Below are 12,895 nucleotides of genomic sequence, written 5' to 3' on the forward strand. Positions count from 1 at the left end.
CTGAGTTTATGTTTTGCCCCCATTTTTTTTCTGACTTCCAAGGCTCATTGATTTAGCACATGACTAAATCGCTGGTTTTGAAAGCAGACCAAGGCAGGCCAGCCTCCCTGAACAGGCGCCGGAATGTGGTGACTAGGGGCTTTTCACAGTAACTTCATTTGAAGCCTACTTGTGACAATAAGCGATTTCATTTCATTCATTCATTTCATTCTGGAGGTGTTACAACCTGGATTTTCATTTATGGTAAAACTAGCTCCAGACGACAGCCCAGCACAGACTTGGAACCCTGGCCTAGGTGCCAGCCGTCTGTCACTCTCTCAAACCCGGCAGCGTCTCCTTTCGGGCAGTCCCTGGAGCCCAGCGGCACTCAGATGAAGGCTGGCTTGAATTCCAAAACAAAAAGAAAAGCACAGAACCTTTATGCTGAGGAATGTGAGCCCGTCAGCTATGTCTCAAATAGGCACTCTTTTATACTGAGGTAGGAATGGGGATCAGGTCAGTTCCACAGACCATCCTCCCATCAACTTCAAACCAAACTGGCTACTTTTAATCCCCCTTCACCACAACCACCTCACCCACCCTCCCCCAAAATAAAGAAACATCCAACTCCCAGGATATCACCATATACATGCAAATCCTTTCAATTTCCCTTCACCAACATTTGTTTGAAAATTTGTAACTTTACATCTAAACGTGTTTTTAAAAATAGCTTCATTAGCTTTAAGGGGTTTAATCCATGTTACACTTTCCAACATTGACATCTGCATTGTGCTGTTTTGCTGTGTTGTATCCCGCCGGACTTTGAAAACCAACAGTCTAACGCACGTAAGGAATTTGCAGAATTTCGAGAACATCGTTAAAATGGAAGTTCAAACCCGCAGATGGCACAATTTTGTGTGTCTAATCAAATCCTTACCGGTTGCATTCTGGTTTGAGGAGTTCACTCATTCCATTTTGGGTGGCAACTGGTTCCGAGAATAATCTACATTGGGCAATTTCATTGTCATTGTCACTGTCAGGTGGCAACTAACTACACAAAGATGAACTAACATGAAGTTGTTTTCACTGAAATGCTGTTACACCACCAGCACTTTTTTTATACTCATTCCTGGAAAATGGGTGTTGCTGGCTAGGCCAGCATTTATTAACCATCCCAAATTGCCCCAGAACATTTGGTGATGAGTTGCCTTCTTGAACCACTGAAGTCCCATGTGGTGTAAGTACATCCACAGTGCTGTTAGGGAGGGAGATCCAGGATTTTCACCCAGCCACAGTGAAGGGACAATACATTTCCAATTCAAGATGGTGGGTGGCTTGGAGAGAAACCTCCAGGCAATGGTGTGTCGGTTGCTCTTGCCCTTCTAGATGGTATTGGCCATGGGTTTGGAAGGTGCTGCCTAAGGAGCCTAGGTCACATCCTGCAGGGCATCTTGTAGATGCATCTCAGGGCATCTCTAGATGGTACACACTGTTGCTACTGTAGCACAAGTGGATAGCACTGTGGCATCACAGCGCCAGGATCCCAGGTCCGATTCCTTGCTTGGTCACTGTCTGTGCGGAGTCTGCACGTTCTCCCCGTGTCTGTATTGGTTTCCTCCGGCTGCTCCGGTTTCCTCCCACAGTCCAAAGACCGGCAGGTTAGGTGGATTGGCCATGCTAAATTTCCCTCAGTGACCAAAAAGGTTAGGAGGGGTTACGGGGATAGGGTGGAAGTGAGGGCTTAAGTGGTCGGCGCAGACTCGATGGGCCAAATGGCCTCCTCCTACATGTTTTATGTTCTCTGTAAGTTTAATGTTCTCTGTTCTGTGCATCATTGGTGGAGGAATTGAACATTTGTGGATGGGGGGGGGGCAATCAAGTGCTTTGTCCAGGATGCTGTCGAACTTGTTGAGTGTTGGTGGAGCTGCACTCATCCAGGCAAGTGGAGAGTATTCCATTACACTCCTGACTTGTGCCTTCTCGATAGTGGATTCATGTTAAGGAGTCAGGAGGTGAGTCACTTGCAGCAGGATTGCTCTTGTAGCCACAATACTTATGTGGCTAATCCAGTTCAGTTTCTGGTCAATCGTAGCCCCAGGATGTTGATAGCAGGAGATTCAGTGATGGTAATGCCATTGAATGTCATGGGGCAATGGTTAGATTCTCTCTTGCTGGAGATGGTCATTGCCTGGCACTTGGGTGGTGCAATGTTACTTGTCTCTTGTCAGCCCAAGCCTGGATATTGTCCAGATCTTGCTGCATTTGGACATGAACTGCTTCAGTATCTGAGGAGTCACAAATGGTGCCGAACATTGTGCAATCATCAGCAAACATCCACACTTCTGACCATATTATGGAGGGAAACTCATTGATGAAGCAGCTTTAAATGGTTGGGCCTAGAACACTACCCTGAGGAACTCCTGCAGTGATGTCCTGGAACTGAGATGATTGACCTCCATCAACCACAACCATTTTCCACTGTGCCAGGTATGGCTCCAACAGTGGTGAATTTCTCTCCGATTCCCATGACTCCAGTTTTGCTGGAAACGCCTTGATGCTACACTCAGTTAAATGCTGCCTTGATATCAAGGGGAGTTATTCTCACCCCACCCCTGTAGCTCAGATCTCTTTTCCATGTTTGAACTAAGGCTGTGACGAGGTCAGGAGCTCAGTGACCCTGGCAGAACCTATGGCCCTATTACGTTGGCAATGGATATCATTGATTTCTATTTAAGCATAGCAGAAACACCATACCATGTATCTTCTGCTATATAAGGGCATGACCAGGACTTCCGGTTGCGGCTATGACTAGCTAAGTCGCACGTTTGGCGGCTCCTGCTACAAAGGTGTTTTCGGGCTGACTGGAGGGCCCCAACGGCGCTGGAAGGACAAATCCCGGTGGGGGAAGGCTCCCTGAGGAGAACCAGACCAACTTTATGGTCGGTACCCGGAGTGGGGTGGTAAAGAAAGCAACAGCAGCTCCCCAAAAAAAGCGGGGTAAGAAGACCAAAATGGCGGCCGGTGGCGCACCCGAGGAATGGAGGAAATGGGCGGAGGAGCAGCAGGCCGCTCTCCTGCGCTTCTTTACGGAGCTGAAAGTGGAGCTCCTGGAGTCAATGAATGCGACGACCACCAGGCTGATGGGAGCCCAGGCGACCCAAGAGGCGTCGATTCGGGAGCTGCAGCAGGAGATGACTGCGAGGGAGGAGGAGGCCACGGTCCTCGTGGGAAAGGTAGAGGTGCACGAGGCACTCCACCTGAAATGGCAGAGCCGTTTTGAGGAGCTGGATACCCGAATGAGGCGGAAGAACCTGAGGATCTTGGGCCTGGCAGAAGGCCTGGAGGGGTCAGACCTCCCGGGATACGTAGCAGAAATGCTGAGCTCCCTGATGGGGGCAGGGGCCGTCCCTTCGCCCATGGAGCTGGAAGAGGCCTACAGGGTCATGGCTAGGAAGCCAAGAGCAAATGAGCCCCCGAGGGCGGTGCTGGTGCGGTTCCAGCGACTCAGCGATCGTGAGAGAGTGGTGGAGTGGGCCAAGAGGGAAAGGAGCAGCAAGTGGGAGAACTCGACGGTGAGGGTGTACCAGGACTGGAGTGCGGAGGTGGCAAAGCGGCGGGCCCGGTACAACCGGACGAAGGCGGTGCTACACGCGAAAAAGATCAAATTTGGAATGCTGCAACCGGCGCGCTTGTGGGTCACCTACAAGAACCAACACCACTATTTTGAGTCCCCAGAGGAGGCGTGGGCCTTTGTACAGGAAGAGAAACTGGACTCGAATTAGACCCAGGGGATACTTGGCGGCCGTAGCCGCTCGGGTACTTTCAGCTGAACAAGCGGTTCTTTTTCGGCTGGGTCGGAACTGGGCAACTCTTATTGGAACGGTTTCCCTTTTTTTTTTTCCTTTCTTTGTTTGGATCTTGAACTCTTGCTTTGGTTTTTCTTCTGATGTTTTTCCCCCTTTGCCAACTTCCCTTAGTTATTGTTATTGTGGTTATTCATGGTTATTTATGGTTATTTATATTGTTTGGTAGAGGGCGACTGTTAAGTACATTGTTATTTGTTATCTATCTGTTATTTATAATGTTAAGTTGGGGAGGCGGGATGGGGGGGAGAGCAGATCGGGGATATGGGCTCCTAGGGGGGGTTCTTTACAGGCATGGATGGGGACGGGGGTGGAACTGAAGATGGCGGGGTGGGGTGTGGCAGGGCGAAAGCGCGGGCTTTCCTCTGTCGGGGCAGAGGAGGGGGGAGGGGAGGAGCGCGGGGCGTGGCTAGCAATGGCGACCTTTCCCGCGTTGGAGCGGGGCCAGGGAGGAGTGGCAAGGGGGGGGAGGCCCCCCCCCCGAGCCGGGAGGAGTCGGAGTGTGGCAGGAGCAGCCGGGTCAGCGTAAACCAGCTGACTTACGGGAGTACGATGGAGGGTACATCGCGGCTAGGAGGGGTCCTAGCCTGGGGGGGGGGGGGGTTAGGGAGGGACACCGGGTTGCTGCTGGAAAGACCAGGAACGGGAAGTGGAGGACTGGAGGTGTGGGGGGAGGGGGCCATCGCCATGGGGAGCGGGTCAGAAGGGGAGGGTCGACCCGGGGCGAGCAGGGAACAGGACATGGCTAATCGGCAGGGGAAGGGGGCGGGTCGTCCCGCGACCCGGCTGATCACTTGGAACGTGAGGGGGCTGAATGGGCCGGTCAAGAGATCAAGGGTATTCTCACACCTGAAGGGACTGAAGGCTGATGTAGCAATGTTACAGGAGACCCATTTGAAGGTAGTGGACCAGGTTCGCCTGAGAAGGGGGTGGGTGGGACAGGTGTTCCACTCTGGATTGGACGCAAAGAACCGGGGGTGGCGATTCTGGTGGGAAAGAGGGTGTCGTTCGTGGCGGAGGAGGTGGTGGCGGATAAGGAGGGTAGGTATGTGATGGTGAAGGGTAAGCTGCAGGGGGAGAAAGTGGTGATGGTCAACGTATATGCCCCGAACTGGGATGACGCGGGTTTTATGAGGCGCCTATTGGGCCTCGTTCCGGGACTGGAGGCAGGGGGCTTGATCATGGGGGGGGACTTTAACACAGTGCTGGACCCCGGGCTAGACAGATCGAGCTCAAGGACCAATAGGAGGCCGGCAGCGGCAGAAGTGCTGAGGGGGTACATGGAGCAGATGGGAGGAGTAGACCCATGGAGGTTTGGTAGGCCGAGGGCGAGGGAGTATTCCTTTTTCTCCCACGTCCATAGAGTGTACTCCAGAATCGATTTCTTCGTGTTGAGCAGGGGGCTGATCCCGAGGGTACGGGAAGCTGAGTACTCGGCCATTGCGATCTCTGATCATGCACCACATTGGGTGGATGTGGAAATGGGGGAGGCGCGGGACCAGCGCCCACTGTGGCGGCTGGATGTGGGGCTGTTAGCGGACGATGAGGTGTGTAAAAGGGTCCGGAAGAGCATTGAGAGCTATCTGGACTTGAATGACACGGGTGAGGTGCAGGTGGGGATGGTCTGGGAGGCCCTGAAGGCAGTGACCAGGGGAGAGCTGATCTCCAAAAGGGCACACAGAGAAAGAAAGGAGAGGCAGGAGAGGGAGAGGCTGGTGGGGGAGCTATTGGAAGTGGATAGGAGGTATGCGGAGGCACCAGAGGAGGGGCTGCTGGGAGAACGGCGCAGCCTGCAGGCCAAGTTCGACCTGCTGACCACCAGGAAGGCAGAGACGCAGTGGAGAAGGGCGCAGGGCGCGGTCTATGAGTATGGGGAAAAGGCGAGCAGGATGCTGGCACACCAGCTTCGCAAACGAGATGCGGCTAGGGAGATTGGGGGAGTGAAGGAGAGGGGCGGGAAGGTAGTGCAGAAGGGGCAAGAAGTGAACGGGGTCTTCAGGGATTTTTACAAGGAGTTGTATCGGTCTGAGCCGCCGACGAGGAGAGGGGGAATGGAGGACTTCCTAAACAAATTGAGGTTCCCAAGGGTCCAGGAGGGGCTGGTGAGAAGGGCTGGGGGCGCCAATAGGGCTAGAGGAGCTAGTCAAGGGAATAGGTCAGATGCAGGCAGGGAAGGCGCCGGGGCCAGATGGGTTCCCGGTGGAATTCTATAAGAAAAATGTGGACTTGGTGGGACCGGTACTGGTACGAGCCTTTAATGAGGCGCGAGAGGGGGGGGTTCTGCCCCCGACAATGTCGCAGGCTCTGATCTCCCTGATATTGAAGCGGGATAAAGACCCCGTGCAGTGCGGGTCCTACAGGCCTATCTCGCTTCTGAATGTGGATGCCAAGTTGCTGGCAAAGATCCTGGCAGCTAGAATAGAGGATTGTGTGCCAGGGGTAATCCATGAGGACCAGACGGGGTTCGTGAAGGGGCGGCAGCTCAACACGAACGTGCGGAGATTGCTGAATGTAATTATGATGCCGGCAGTGGAGGGGGAGGCTGAGATAGTGGTAGCGCTGGACGCGGAGAAGGCATTCGATAGGGTGGGGTGGGAGTACCTGTGGGAGACGTTGGAACGGTTTGGGTTTGGGGAAGGGTTTATTAAGTGGGTGAAGTTGCTCTACTCGGCCCCGACGGCGAGTGTAGTGACAAACGGGAGGAGGTCGGAGTATTTCGGGCTCCACCGAGGGACCAGGCAGGGATGTCCCCTATCCCCCTTACTTTTCGCACTGGCGATTGAACCGTTGGCGATGGCACTGAGGGGTTCAGGGGGGTGGAGAGGACTGACTAGGGGAGGGGAGGAACATCGGGTATCGCTGTATGCGGATGATCTACTGCTGTACGTGGCAGACCCAGAAGGGGGAATGCCGGAGATAATGGAACTATTAGCAGAGTTTGGGGACTTTTCGGGGTACAAACTAAATTTGGGCAAAAGCGAGGTTTTTGTGATACACCCGGGGGACCAGGGAGAGGGTATTGGGAGACTCCCCTTCAAGCGAGCAGGAAAGAGCTTTAGGTACTTAGGGGTGCAGGTGGCAAGGAACTGGGGGACCCTCCACAAGTTGAACTTTTCCAGGCTGGTGGAACAGATGGAGGAGGAATTTAAGAGGTGGGACATGGTACCGCTGTCGCTGGCGGGGAGGGTGCAGTCAATCAAAATGACGGTCCTCCCAAGGTTTTTGTTTTTATTTCAGTGCTTGCCCATCTTCCTCCCTAGGGCCTTCTTCAAAAAGGTGACGATTAGCATCATGAGCTACGTGTGGGCGCACGGCACCCCAAGGGTGAGGAGGGTCTTTTTGGAGCGGAGTAGGGACAGTGGAGGGCTGGCACTACCCAATCTCTCGGGGTATTACTGGGCGGCAAATGTGTCAATGGTGCGCAAGTGGATGATGGAAGGGGAGGGGGCAGCTTGGAAACGAATGGAGAGGGCGTCCTGTGGCAACACAAGCCTGGGGGCCCTAGTAACGGCACCATGGCCGCTCCCCCCCACGAGGTACACCACGAGCCCGGTGGTGGCGGCCACCCTCAAGATATGGGGGCAGTGGAGGCGACACAGGGGGGAAATGGGAGGTCTGTTGGCGGCGCCAATAAGAGGGAACCATAGATTCATCCCGGGGAACATCGACGGGGGATTTCAGAGCTGGCACAGGGTGGGCATACGGCAGTTGAAGGACCGGTTTATAGAGGGGAGGTTTGCGAGCCTGGGAGGGCTGGAGGAGAAGTTTGAGCTCCCCCCGGGAAACATGTTCAGATATTTACAAGTGAAGGCATTTGCTAGGCGGCAGGTGGAGGGGTTCCCCCTGCTCCCCAGTAAGGGGGCGAGTGATAGGGTGCTCTCGGGGGTCTGGGTCGGAGGGGGGAAGATATCAGACATCTATAAGATAATGCAGGAGGCGGAAGAAGCATCAGGGGAGGAGCTGAAAGCCAAGTGGGAAGGGGAGCTGGGAGAGCAGATAGAAGACGGGACGTGGGCGGATGCACTGGAGAAGGTCAATTCTTCCTCCTCGTGTGCGAGGCTGAGCCTCATTCAATTTAAGGTGCTGCATAGAGCTCACATGACGGGGACAAGGATGAGCCGGTTCTTTGGGGGTGAGGACAGGTGTGTCAGATGTCGGGGAAGCCCAGCGAACCATGTGCATATGTTCTGGGCATGTCCGGTGCTGGAAGGGTTCTGGAAGGGGGTGGCAAGGACGGTGTCGAAGGTGGTGGGGTCCAGGGTCAAACCAGGATGGGGGCTTGTGATCTTTGGGGTCGGGGTAGAACCGGGGGTACAGGAGGCTAGGGAGGCCGGAATACTGGCCTTTGCATCCCTAGTGGCTTGACGAAGGATATTAATTCAATGGAAGGACGCGAGGCCTCCAAGCGTTGAAACTTGGATTAACGATATGGCTAGCTATATTCAGCTAGAAAGGATCAAATTTGCCCTGAGAGGGTCGGTACAGGGATTCTCCAGGCGGTGGCAACCTTTCCTTGACTTTTTAGATCAGAGATAGGCGTTCGGGGTCGTGGCAGCAGCAACCCGGGGGGGGGGGGGGGGAGGGGGGGGGGGGGGTAGGGGAGGGGGGAAGGGGGGGGGAGGCGAGGGGGGAGGGGGGGAGGGGAGGGGGGGGGCAGCAATGGTCGTGGGGGGACATGCACGACTGTAACGCGGGCAAGTCTGCTCGCCGCTCATGTCTGAAACTGTAGGCTGCCTTGTTTGTTAAGTTGTTGCTTGGGGGGGGGGGGGGGGGGGGAGGAATGGTGCGCGCGAGAGGGCGGGCGAGGGAGGGATATTTGCCTAGAGGGATTGTGTTGTAAATAATTTACAAATTAGTAGGGGTAAATGTCTGTATGGAAAAACTCTTTCAATAAAAATTATTTAAAAAAAAAAAATATAAGGGCATGACCATTTATACCATTATTCTACTGTGATGATACACATGTTTCACAGAATTGCCTCTTTAAACCCGTAAGATCTAATTTCACCATCAAGTTTGAGAATCTGAACTCAATGTTTCAGAAAAATATAGAATTAAAAAGCTGGCATCAAAACTGTCAAACAGTCTTAATCATAGAATCTTAGACACCCTACAGTGAAGAAGAAGGCCATTTGGCCCATTGAATCTGCACTGACCCTGTCCCACCCTATCCCTGTAACCCAGTAACCCCACCTAACCTTTTTAAACACTAAGGGGCAATTTAGTATGGAAAATCCACCTCACCTGCACATCTTTGGACTGTGGTAGGAAACCAGAAAACCCGGAGGAAATGCACGCAGACATGGGGAGAATGTACAAGCTCCACACAGACAGTCACCCAAGGACATTATTGAACTTGCTGGGGCGGCACAGTGGCACAGTAGTTAGCACTACTGCTTCACAGTGCCAGGGACTCGGGTTCAAGAACAAAGAACAAAGAACAAAGAATAATACAGCACGAACAGGAGTTCCTCAGGGTAGTGTACTAGGCCCAACCACTTAAAGCTGCTTCATCAATGACTTTCCCTCCATGAACGATTTGGAGGAAAATGTAGCCGGTCTGATCAGTAAGTTCGCGGATGACACCAAGGTTGGTGGAGTGGCAGATAGTGTTGAGGATTGTCAGAAGATAGAGCAGACATTGATAGGTTGGGGACTTGGGCAGAGAAATGGCAAATAGAGTTTAATCCAGACAAATGTGAGCATTTTGGGAGGTCTAACATCGAGGGGAAATATACCATAAATGACAAAACTCTGAGGAATATAGAAAGTCAGAGAGTGCATGTCCACAGATCTTTGAAGGTGGCAACACAAGTGGACAAGGTAGTCAAGGAAGCATACGGAATGCTTGCTTCATTGGATAGGCCATCGAGTATAAAAACTGGCAAATCACGCTACAGTTATACAGAAGCCTGGTAAGGCCGCACTTGAAATATTGCGCACAATTCTGGTCACCACACTACCAGAACGATGTGGAGGCTTTGGAGAGGGTGCAGAGGCGGTTTACCAGGAACTTGCCTGATCTGGAGGTTGAGGGGTGACCTGAAAGAGGTCTACAAGATTATGAGGGGCATGGATAGAGTGGATGGGCAAGCACTCTGTCAAAGGGTCAAAGTGTCCGTCACCAAGGGGCATAGGTTTAAGGTCCGTGGGGCAAAGTTTAGAGGACATGCCTGAGGCAGGTTTTTTATGCAGAGGGTGGTCAGTGCCTGGAATGCATTGCCAGGGGAGATTATGGAAGCAGATACATTAACGGCGTTCAAAAGGCATCTTGACAAACATATGGATAGGATGGATATAGAGCGATACGGCACAAGGAAATGTTGAGGGTTTTGGCAAAGGTTGGTATCATGATCGGTACAGGCTTAGAGGGGTGAAGAGCCTGTTCCTGTGCTGTACTATTTTTTGTTCTTTGTTCTTAAACCGTGGTCTCTGGCACTGTGAGGCAGCAGTGCTAACCACTGTGACACCGTGCCGCCCCAGCAATTTCATAAATGTCATTTAAAAGTGAAATCAGCTATCTCTCCCAGTCAAGTGCCAAATACCTTCCAAAAAGTGTTAGTAAACCATTTATTTGTGTCAAACCTGAACAGCTGACAATGGGAAATATATGCTAGTCACATTAGAAATCACCACTTCCTGAGAAAGGATTAAAAACAGCTAATTGTGGTAAATAAGGATTATTGAGATCAATTATAGGTTCAGTGTTACTGATAGGGAAAGATTAAACATGAATAGGTGCAGAGCATTTGTGTACTTATAGAATGGTTACAGTATGGAAGGAGGCCAATCAGCCCATCAAGTTTGCACTGGCTCTCTGTAATGGCAATTCAGCTAGTTCCATCCTCTCATCCATTCCCCATAGCTTTGCAAGTTTCTTTTCTTTCAATACTTATCCACTTCCCCTTTAAAAGCCACAATTTAATGTGCCTCCAGCATCCTCTCAGGCAGCACTTTTGGTTTTTTTGCCAATTGCCTTAAATCTGTGTCCTCTGCTTCTCAATCCCTCTGGCAGGGGAAACAGTTTTTCTCTCTCTCTATTCTCTTCAGACCCCTCATGATTTTTTACAGCTCTATCAAATCTCCTCCCATTCTTCTCTTCTCCGTGGAAAACAGTCTCCCCAGCTTCTCTAGTTCTTCATCCCTGCAACCATTCTCACAAATCTTTTCCACACACCCCTTAAAGCTTTCACGCCCTTGATAAAGTGCAATGCCCAGAATTGTAAACAATACTGCAGTTGAAGCTGAACGAGTGTTTGTAAAGGATCATCAAGGCATATACTATATGCTCCCATTTATAAAGCACACTTTCTCAACCTACCCTGCCATCTTTAATGATTCGTGCACATATACCAGTCTCCCCCCACTGCCCGCCCCAGGTTTCTCTGTTCCTATATCCTGCTTTAGAATTTACCTCTTAGCTTTTAGTGCCAACCCTCAATCTTCCAATCAAATGTATCACTTCAAGCTTCTCTGTATTAAATTTCATCTGCCATTTGTCCACCCTTACCACCAGTCTGTAAATGTCCTCTTGAAGTCATTAACTATTCTCCTCACAATTCACAACATTACACGGAAACAGAAAAACTAGGTGCTCGAGTTGGTCGCTCAGTCCCTCGAGCTCTGCCATCCAATTAGATGATGACTGATTGGGTTTTAACTTCAACTCCATATTCCCAACTACCCCTGATAGCCTTTCACCCCCTTACTGGTCAAGAATCTATTTACCTCTGCACGGTGACACAGTGGTCAGCACGACTGCATCACAGCATCAGGGACCCGGGTTCAATTCCGACCTGAGGTGACTGTGTGGAGTTTGCACATTATTCCCATGTCTGCGTGGCTTTCCTTCAGGTGCTCCAGTTTCCCCCCCACAATCAAAAGATGTGTATGTTGGTAAATTGGCCATGCTAATTTCTCCAAGGTTAGGTGGGGATATGGGGATAGGGCGACAGATTGGACCTAGGTACACTGTTATTTCAGCGGGTCGGTGCAGGCTCAATGGGCCAAATGGCCTCCTTCGCACTGCAGGGATGATTTCTTCTATTCAAAGATATTAATAGGTTCTGTTTCAATTGCCCTTTGAGGAAGCGAATTCCAAAGATTCAGGATCCTCTGGAAAAAATCCTCATTTCCATTTTTAATGGGTGATACCTTATTGTTAAACAGTGACCCTTCATTCCAGGTACTCCCATGTCCTTTCCCCGGCCCCCTCTTCTGACCTCTCAGAATCTTGGGTGGGATTCTCTAATCCCGCGGCAGAGAGTCCACGCCATCATAAACGCCGTCGCGTTTTACGACGGCGTGAATGAGCCGCTGCCAGGACTAACTCTGGTTCGCGCCGCTCCAGCTGCTGATCCCTGTGCAGACTGTGCGCCATGAGATCCACGCATACGCAGTGGCACCAGCGCCAACGCGCACATACGCAGTGGCCTCCTTCAATGCGCCGGCCCCGACGCAACCTGGTGCAGGGCAAAGGGGCCAGCGCGTAGGAAAGGAGGCCCCCCCCCACACACAGGCTGCCACCCGACTCTTCAACACTGAGGTCCCACCGGCTTCGGTTAGAACTGCAGTGGTGGGACTCGGTTTCTTTTTTCACGGCCGCTCGGCTCATCGGGGGGGGCCGCATAGACCCCAACCACGCCGGCGCCAACCACGCCGGCGCCAATGGCGTCGATTCTCCGCTCTGTGGAGAATCACGTGCCGGCGTCGTGGCGACGTGGCCCGGTCTCGGGGATACTCCGGCCCGGCCCAGGGCTGGGAGAATCCCGCCCCTTATGTTTCAATCAAGTCACCTCTTAGTCTTCCATAGATTAACCTTTCCTCATAAGACAATCCAGCTATACCTAGTATTAGACTAGTAAACCTTCTCTGAACTGCTCTCAAGGCATTTACATCCTTCCTTAAACAAGGAAACCAACACTGTATACATATCTCTAATGTTTCCAAGCTCTAAACCGCCTGCAGGTTTTGAAACTGTGCCCTGTTTACCTAAGTCTAAGTTGTTAATATATTTCAAGAGAAACAGCAGCCCCAGGACTGACCACTGGGAA

This window comes from Scyliorhinus canicula, chromosome 17, assembly GCF_902713615.1.
Source record: "Scyliorhinus canicula chromosome 17, sScyCan1.1, whole genome shotgun sequence".
NCBI classification, from domain to species: Eukaryota; Metazoa; Chordata; class Chondrichthyes; order Carcharhiniformes; family Scyliorhinidae; genus Scyliorhinus; species Scyliorhinus canicula.